Below are 8,967 nucleotides of genomic sequence, written 5' to 3'. Positions count from 1 at the left end.
CAAGTCATGCAGCACAGATGCATCTCAACACCTTGTAGAAACACTGAGAACTAGGAAGAGTGATCACAGTAGAGTTTATAAGCAAACTTGTATGCATACTTGGATAATCCCAAACTGGTTCTGTATTTCACTCAAAACTGCTGAATGTTTTGATCTTAATTTAAAAAAAAAACAGGAAAAAGTTTCAAACGTCAAAAATTCTGATGGCTCTGAAATGAACCCTTTCTCCCACCACACCCACCCCCTTTTTTCTTTTTTTAAAATAAAGGCTAGGAGTCAGCTTTGTGGTCCATAAAAGCCCTAATATTGCATCCTTAAATAACAGTGAAGTAGTATTTTTTGAGAAGATCTGGTTTAGTCAGAAGTCACATCTGTGCACAGCTACACAGGCTAACTACAGAAAAATTAGCAAAGACCTAAGAAAAACATAATCTAAGTGACAGAATTAGTTTTTACTTAAAATGAACGGACAACTCTGCAACATTTATCTAAATAAGGACAATTCATTTCTTGTTCTTGGGAAGAAAGGAAGAAGACACTTTGGTTAGATTGTGGCAGTTGTTCTCTGCAATATTAGAGAGTGCTCTCAGTACATAATCTGTGCTTAAAAAAAAAATGTTTTAAATGTTACTTTTGTTTTAATTATTTCCATATGGTAAAGCAAGGCTTTTAAGACTTCAGACAGTTGCTTTTCCCCATACTGTAAACTACAACTAGAGGTTTAGCTTTCTGAAGGTCCAGATGAAGCAGTCCTAAAGTGTTACACAAGGAATTTTACAGGTTTATTTAATGACTCCATTAAAAAGTGCTTATTACTGTGGGAGTACACGAAATGTAACAGGCAGAAATTATTCAGAGCTATGTAGCATGAAGAACTATCACCATACCAAAACAAGTCACTGCTGGATGCCACCAGAAATGAATAAGAAACTGTCAGGGGAGAAGGAAACTCTGAGGAAGACTAAACCAAGTGAACAAGGCTCGCGTCAGTCCCTGAGGGTCACAGAGATCTGAGAGGCAGAGTGAAAGAAAAGATGTAAACCCTCCACTCAGGCAGCTCTTGCTGCCAGTCTTAGCAAATTCCCCTTCAGGGAAAGAACAACTCGGATGTGGTTACTGCTTCCAGTCACGCTTTCTGTTTTAATTGTCAAAATCCTCCAAGACTCTGTTCCCAGCACTCTTCTCCAAAGATGTATAGATCTATATTCCTGTCACTTGATTCTCCCACACAAGAACATTCCCATCCAACCCTACTCTGAAAGCATTTGTTTCACCCATTTTAGTATTTGTCACTTGAGAAGTTTCTATTCCCTCCTCTACTAGCAACTGCTGGCCGGGAACCTATGTTAGTTCCTAACCTTCATTAATTCCCTCTTAAATGACATCTCAGTGGGCAATGAAGGCAGACTATATTTCAAAACATGCCATATGCATTAGCAATACCTATGAAAACAGAACAGTATCAACTGCCGCAAGGAAGGAGGGAGCCCAGATAGTGTATTATTGGAAATTTGAGGCTTACACTAATCAAAAGAAGCAAATAGAGTCAATAATATTTCTTTATTCATTCCACTCCGTTCCTTTAAATCCAGGTAAAAGAACATTACCCCATTTCTGTTGATTTCAATAAAGCCTAATTAGTGAAAATAGTACAGTTATCATTAAAATTATTTTACACAAATTGCCTTTATAAAGACTATCACAGATATTTGATGTGTTTTCAAGAACTTCTGGCATCTCATCAAAATAAAACACCACCTCATGGTGAGTTTTGTGTTCTTTGCTTGATTCTGGGAAATCTTTGCATATGTGCTTTGGATTAGAGGGTGGAGTTTTTTTGATAGCAGAAATGGTATCAGTTCCTTTTCAGTAGTGGATGAATAAAAATGGTTGGGGATTATATAACGCAGTGGAGTGTCCATAGAAAAATACTACAACAATGTTGCAACAGATACTCTCCTACTAAAATTTCATGAAAATTTTATCAGAAAAGACTTCTGAGGCTCAGGATTAATTTCAAACTCACACCATAAGAAGCTCTGTTGTGGTCCCTGAATGATCAACTCAAACTTACATTTATACAAAATGGAAAAGGTCCTAAGGAAAAGGAAGTCCATAGTTTCTGGGTGAAGACACTCACTATGACGCTAGACTCAGGGGTTTTGGCCCTTGCTCTCAGTCAGACAGACAACATGAGCCTCCCAGATTACAAGTGCTCTATGCTTATAACCAGAACGACAGTGTTTTCTTCATTGTTTTGAAGCTTCTCCCCCTGGATTCAAGTTTCAAATTGATTTCAAACACAAGTGAAGAATTTTTTAAAATCTAAACTATTTTCTGAAGTCCTTTTTTTTGTGACTTCTAGAGCTGGTCAGCTGAAATTTTTCCAGCACTCTTTTGCCCATAGACAGACACACTATATTCCCAGGTTCCTTTCCTCGATTATCCCTACTTCTCAGTGACGATTTTTCAGCGCTGTTTCTCACAGAGACTGGCCTGACTCCCAAAAGGGTGGTGTTTCCTACTGTATCACGTTTTACAAAGCTTTCTCCACAGCCTGCTGTAAATGACAACTGCTGAATTTCTATCTGTAAAATTCTGCAACCCTGGCAAGACCATTTAATTGATTTGTGGTCATGGATGAGATGCCAGGTGGGTCTGTCTAGAACAGGAAAAATTTCATGGTGCTGCAAAAATGCAAAAGATGGAAAAAGCCAGGGACTAGTAATTCTATGTCAATAAATTTCAAGGTCATCTAGAAGCGACAGCATATAATTAAAGTGCACTTTGTACCATGGGCAATGTGATCTCCCTTAAGCATTCCATCTTAACATTCTTTAAATGAAAAAGAGAATTAAGGCAACTGTTTTTTAAACTGTTACTTTCAAGCAATTTTTAAGGACTAATCACAGGCTATCCAAAAAGCAAGATTTTCCACCTCTGATCTCTTCTGTTATTTACAGCTCAAGCATTTTATTTATACATAACTACAACTCTCCCTACTCCTTCCCCCCAAAAGAGTTCCTAGTATTTAAAACATGCATTAAAAGGCTGGTGATAGGATGTTAAATCTATTTTTGTCCTTGTAAATACTGCTTTGCTCAGGGGAGTTGAAGCATTTTGGAATCCAACTTTATTTGGCATTCCTATTTTGGAACAAGAATAGTCAAATGCCAGGCATAACATCTAAGCAAAGCAGGAGTTCCCTCCCAATACACATCACTAGTATCATGCTGAGGAGAGTTATCTCTGCACATAGCCCTTCAAAAAAACTCAACTACCATTACCCTTGTCTCATGAATATTAGCAAGTTAGTAAATGAAAAGCAGCACAACATCCTTCTGGAAAAAGATACACTTATCACTCCTCTCATAATACCTCAGAATGATTTACATAGCAAGGAAGTTTCAAACCGATAACTCAGTAATGAAGATGGATAGCTTTTACAGAAATTTTATATCATTCCCTTGTACCAAGAGCAAGTAAACTGCTATTTCTTATCACTCCTTCCTTTCTGTGCTTAGTGACACCTACCAAGGAAGAGGTGAACTTTGAGTTATCTCCTCAAGTTTCTTGTCTTTAACAGTTACCTCAGTGAGGAAAGACGGCGGACCATCTTCACTTTCTCCAGGATTCTACCCATGGGAGAATATTATCGTACATTGAACTCCAAGACTCTACTGGCTCACTCTTCCCCTCAAAGTTTTCCAAACTGGTTTTTCCATCTGCTCCTACATATTTTTCTGAACTTTCCCATTTGTACTAGATATTGCCAGACACAAGGCAGTATTTTAAGTGAAAGAGCACATGTAAATGCATGCACATGTATTTTCAGTGGTCTGCTTCTGTTTTTCTGTAAATAACAAAGCACAACAAAATTTAGGAAGAAAATCCAAACGCTGTTAATTAGTTAAAGAGAAACATGGAATGCAATAACAGAAAAAGTTATGAGTACTTGGGGTATTGAGTATTGGAATACCCAATGATCTTGAGCAATTGAAGACAAGGTGTGAAAAAACCAGGTGTAACTCAGTGAGGAGAAATGCAAAGCATTACAGTGAGGATTAATCAACTGCAAAAAAACCCAACTACCAACCAACAACTATAGGGGTGAACAATGCGATAAGCACCATTTTTCCAGATAAGGATACCAGAGTTATGATAGATCACAAATTGAAATCAGCATTATCATATTACCGCTCTAAACCAAACATCTTATTAGGAAACATAAAGTAAGTGTTACAGGTAAGATACATTAGCAATTCCTCTATCCAGCCTGATAGTGTCTCAGTTGAAATAAATCACCTGAGCACTGCATTTGAAGAAAGATTCAAATCAACCACAGAATGGCCATAGGAGATAAGAACTACCAGAGATCCAGCAAGATGTCACATAATCATAGGCTTATTGAAATGTCTAAGAAAAAGACTGAAACTATTAGGAATGTATATTCTCTGAAAGAGCACTCTTCTGTGATTCTGACTCTAAACCTCTATGTACAAGATGCAAAGGGGAAGAGAAAGAGTTAATAAACTGTTTATTCTCTAAGGGCAAAAGAATGAATAATGCTTTGCATTCAGCAAGAGAGATTCAGGCTAGACACTACAAAAACTTGTACAGCGAGGACAGCGGAGAACTGTGACACATTGCTTTAGCACTGAAGGATTTTGAAGAACATATTACAGGTACGTTTATCAGGAAAAGCTTGGCAGAAGTTATCTTACCTTGTGGAAATGTATGGACTAGATGGTATATTGGGTTTTTTCGAGCCAAACCTTCCCATAATTTACTATGATGTTTTCAAAAGCTGTGTATTTGTCTGCAAATTCCAACATTTACTCCCTTCCATGTTTAGTCAGATTCATTGGTATTTTCTTCTTCACTTAAATCTTCTCTCAAAGCCCTGTGCCATGGTCACCTATCTTTATAGCTGAATAAAAAAACCGTCTCCACACCATAAATATTTGCCCTTCTCTCAGACTGAGCCCAGCACCCTCACAGGAATTCCAGCCTCTGTAGTATAAGGAGTAAGAAGTTGTGACGAGAAAACCAATCAGACAGAAACCTTCCACTGAGGCTGAATGCTGTACTTAATTCCTTGGAATGTTACCCCAGTAATAATTCACAGCTATGTTCCGTGGAGCTGTGTAAAGCTTCTTGGCTGCTTTCAGGGTTTCATTACAAAACTGCAACCACACAAAATTAATCAAATGTTTCAGCAGACTGGAGTGTTTTAGTATTAAGATTCTCTGATTAAAGGGGGGAAAGGGGGAGGGGGAAGGAAAAAGGAAAATATTATTTTAGGTAGAAATTAAACAAAACGTGACTTAATGTGTAATCACTTCAACTGTTAGCATCTCTGTGTTTTACTAGCAAAATGTGTTAGAAATAGGCTTGAACTGGAAACTGGAATACAAATATCCAGTTTGAGAGGATCTGGGGTCTAAAACTGAACCTGGATTTTCATTTTACAAATGGCAGTATTTGTCAAATGTAGCATTTGTCAAGCTATGGCCAAAATATCTAAGACCTTTGCTGATTTCCCTACTTAAGCATTTTCATTTATTAGTAAATATTGTTCTAAGGTTATCATTTTCAAGTTCCTCTTCCTTGTCTCTCTTGCCCCTATTTCTTCCACATTAGGTGTTTTCCTCCAAATTCCTGGAGAGCTTCCACTGGAGCGGAACAGATGTCAGTCCTTACATTTTCATTTGTATTTTCCACAGTCAATACAGACACTCCCTAAACAAGCCACGCATCCAAAATACCATCTTGGCTATTCATTTATTGCATGAACTGGAGGAACTTTACCCCTTTGTTCACCTTCCTAATGTATCAAGTGAAAGAGCTGGCTCTGAATACAGTATCTCCTGAAATCTCCAGATTTCACTGCAATACAAATCACTCATAACAGTCTAAATCCACCAATTGTGCACTCCTGCAGAAGGAAGTTTGAATCATAAACACTCTCCATTGTGCTCAGAAAAGTTTGTTTGTTTTTACTCTATTTCATACATCATGTGCTGTCTGCTGAATTCAAGGGCATTTTCCAAGTGGGCATTTTTATATAGAGCTCTCAGACAACATAAAGTTAAACTCATTAACTGGACAGTGTCATTCAAACAGAAGAGAAGAGAGCATGTGGTTTTGGTGCGTTCTTAAAATGAATATAAGGAAGCATATTTATAACAAATAAAGATATAAATAATATCCCAACTTCCAAGGCTGGGTTTTGTTCTAATCTAGAGAATCAGCAGGATAAAAGTATGTGGGGTCCAAGACGAACAGACAGAGGGAAAGCGATGAACCACCTGCTCTAAAAAGCATTTGATCCATATGTATAACTTTTGTTACCAATAGTTGGAGATATGCAGACATATCAAATAAGACTGCATACTGGTGTCATTGCACTGTGACACAATAGGATACAGATTCATGAGGTACTTCATATTAATGAAACAGTGCTACAAATCAGATACATTCAATGTGCGTAAGACTAGGATATATACTTTACAGGCTACAACATGAGAGAAGGGACAGTAGTTGTGCTTCTGTCTTTGTGGCCAGCTACAACATTTGTAAGAGTCTATCTGCACTTTTCTATCCATGGAGTTATCTCACAGTAGTTCCAAGTGACCTCCTTAACTTCACAAAAGTTCAGTTCAGCAGGAAATACTACAAGATATACATCTATGGTACTTTGTCTCTGCACGCTTTTTGGGGTAGGGGATAGGGTTGGTGTTTTGGAAACAAAAATAGGACCTATTAATTTTTTACATGGGATATTTGATGGTCTTTTAAAACAAGTTTCAGTGAAACTTACTGAAACTGAATTTCATTAAAGGAGTCCAAAGCCATATTAGTCCTCAGAATCAAAATAGGCATATCTGTATATTTTCCAATAATTTATTGTGTTACTATTTTTGGTAAAAAATTTAGTTAATTTTTTAAAAAAAAACATGATTACGTAATTCTCAGATTCCAGTAGGAAAAAGTGTTCAAAGTAAGCAGAGGGAAATTCAAGTCATCTTGAAAAGGATTTACAACCAACAGAACTAGCACATGTTCTGAGAAACTGGATTAACAGATTCTCTCTTAAATAAAGACATCAAATCTATCTCTTGGCATTTCCACTGCAATCATCTAATTCTACTCATATAAAATAACTAATCAGATTAAAAAGAGGCACAAATTCTAATGGTACAGTGCACATCATGTACTTTAGTTATTTTATATATTCATAATAAATTAAATCCATTTAAATAACAACTTTACACCAGACCTTAGCTCTGTATTAGCCACCATTAAAAATCAGAATATCACACATTAACTATTCCCTTAGAAAAAAGAAACCAATCAGGAACTGAGACAACACAGATCCTGATAATAAATTATGCATATTCCTCATTCTGTCATCATTATATTTCTCATTCTGTCATCACTTCACTTTGAAATTGAATGATGGAAATACACTGCTTCATCCCTAATATTATGGTTAGACTTAATTAGTACAATTGAATTATATCAGAATTCTAATTCTGAACTACTATAGGAAATACCTCTTTGCTAATTAGAAAAAAATAAAATGCATGGAGTCTTCCCCATTCTCTGACCAAACCCTAGTTTGCATCCCAGTGGAGAAGGAGGTATTGGGGGCTGTGCAAGGCAGGCTGCACATCTTGCAGCTTTACATACCTGGCGAGAAAGCCCCGATTTCCTTTCAACCTACACATTCACATAGCCTTACTTGCTCTGGAGGAAAGGTGCCCACAGTAGGCCTTAGCAATCAATAATGGAAAAGGTTCAGAAGATACCTTAAAAGTCTGTGAGAATCATTCTTTCTCCACTCTCCAGGACAGGTTTTAAGCCCACACTTAATCAGAGCCACCTCTAGTTATTCCTCTCACTCCTACTTTATGACTTCTGACCAATCACACCTCAAACACATGAATTAAATACCAATTACTATCTCTAAATTCAATTCAGAGAATTACTAATAGCAGTACAAATTATCTAGGTAGTTACAAATCATCAGGAATTATAGCTTTTTTTCTCCCCAAGATTTTGTAAGTAGAGAAAGATGCTATACTCCCAGTCGGTGCTGATGAAAAGCAAAGACAGAGCAGATTTTATGTTCTTCACAAAATGCACCAAGAATCTCAATACTCAGTCTATCAGCTTTTCTTAATGCATTCTCTCTACTTTAATGACGACGCAGATAAATCTCAAGTGCTAGTCTTTGCACACAGTGTGTTCATGCAAGGTATAAGGAGCTGAGTACATTAAGCCTTTTAGCTCTAAGCAAACTCAGAACTCGGTTTGATGCCTTAGCCCAAACAGCAAACCCAATAAACAGGAAAACCCACCACAGCTAGTTTACTAAGACACCAGGAAGGCATTTTTAAATTCACAGAAAGGGGAAGAAAGAACAGTTACTGCATCCATATTTTAAGAACTTGTTATCTAATCATAGAATCATAGGGTTGGAAGGGACCTCTGGAGATCATCTAGTCCAACCCCCCTGCCAGAGCAGGGAATCTGCACTAAAACCTCTATTAAAGCTCATCTGGTCAACCATGCCTCTGTTTATTGCATTTTTTGTCAAAACAATAACTCTTTGAAGAAAAGGATCTGATACATTGCTTGACTCAGTTTCTTAAGTGTCCCGTATTCAACAGCACAGTCAATTGGAAATTCTTCATCAAAAAGTATTAATATAAATTTTTCCCTAACTGGAGTTTAAAAAAAAAAAACCCAGCAGATTAATATAAAAATAATCTATTTTATTTTTGGTTTGTGAAAATTAGAAAGAAATTAAGAGTTCATTCCAATCAAGCCCAGACAAATTTTCTTAACTGCGTTTTCTTTCTGGGAACCCCATCTTATCCAACTCCAAATTTAGATGCTCCTGCAGCTTCCCATACCGTAATTGCTGAGTTCCTCAGTCTAATTTATTTATTTTCAGAA

The 8,967-nt window shown here is 37.0% G+C and overlaps 1 protein-coding gene across 1 annotated transcript in view; it reads left to right on the top strand.

Annotated features, from left to right (window-relative positions):
* The first annotated feature begins 4,649 nt into the window (after positions 1-4,649).
* NMNAT3 (nicotinamide nucleotide adenylyltransferase 3) overlaps positions 4,650-8,967 on the top strand; it is a 92,357-nt gene continuing 88,039 nt past the window's right edge. Inside the window, exon 1 of the mRNA XM_054206872.1 lies at positions 4,650-4,685. The gene's annotated coding sequence lies outside the window, so the exon portion shown is untranslated. The remainder of the gene's footprint in view (positions 4,686-8,967) is intronic.

This window comes from Rissa tridactyla, chromosome 6 (genome assembly GCF_028500815.1).
Source record: "Rissa tridactyla isolate bRisTri1 chromosome 6, bRisTri1.patW.cur.20221130, whole genome shotgun sequence".
NCBI lineage: Eukaryota > Metazoa > Chordata > Aves > Charadriiformes > Laridae > Rissa > Rissa tridactyla.
Note: the sequence above shows the minus strand (reverse complement) of the source record. Positions and strands in the feature narration are given on the sequence as shown.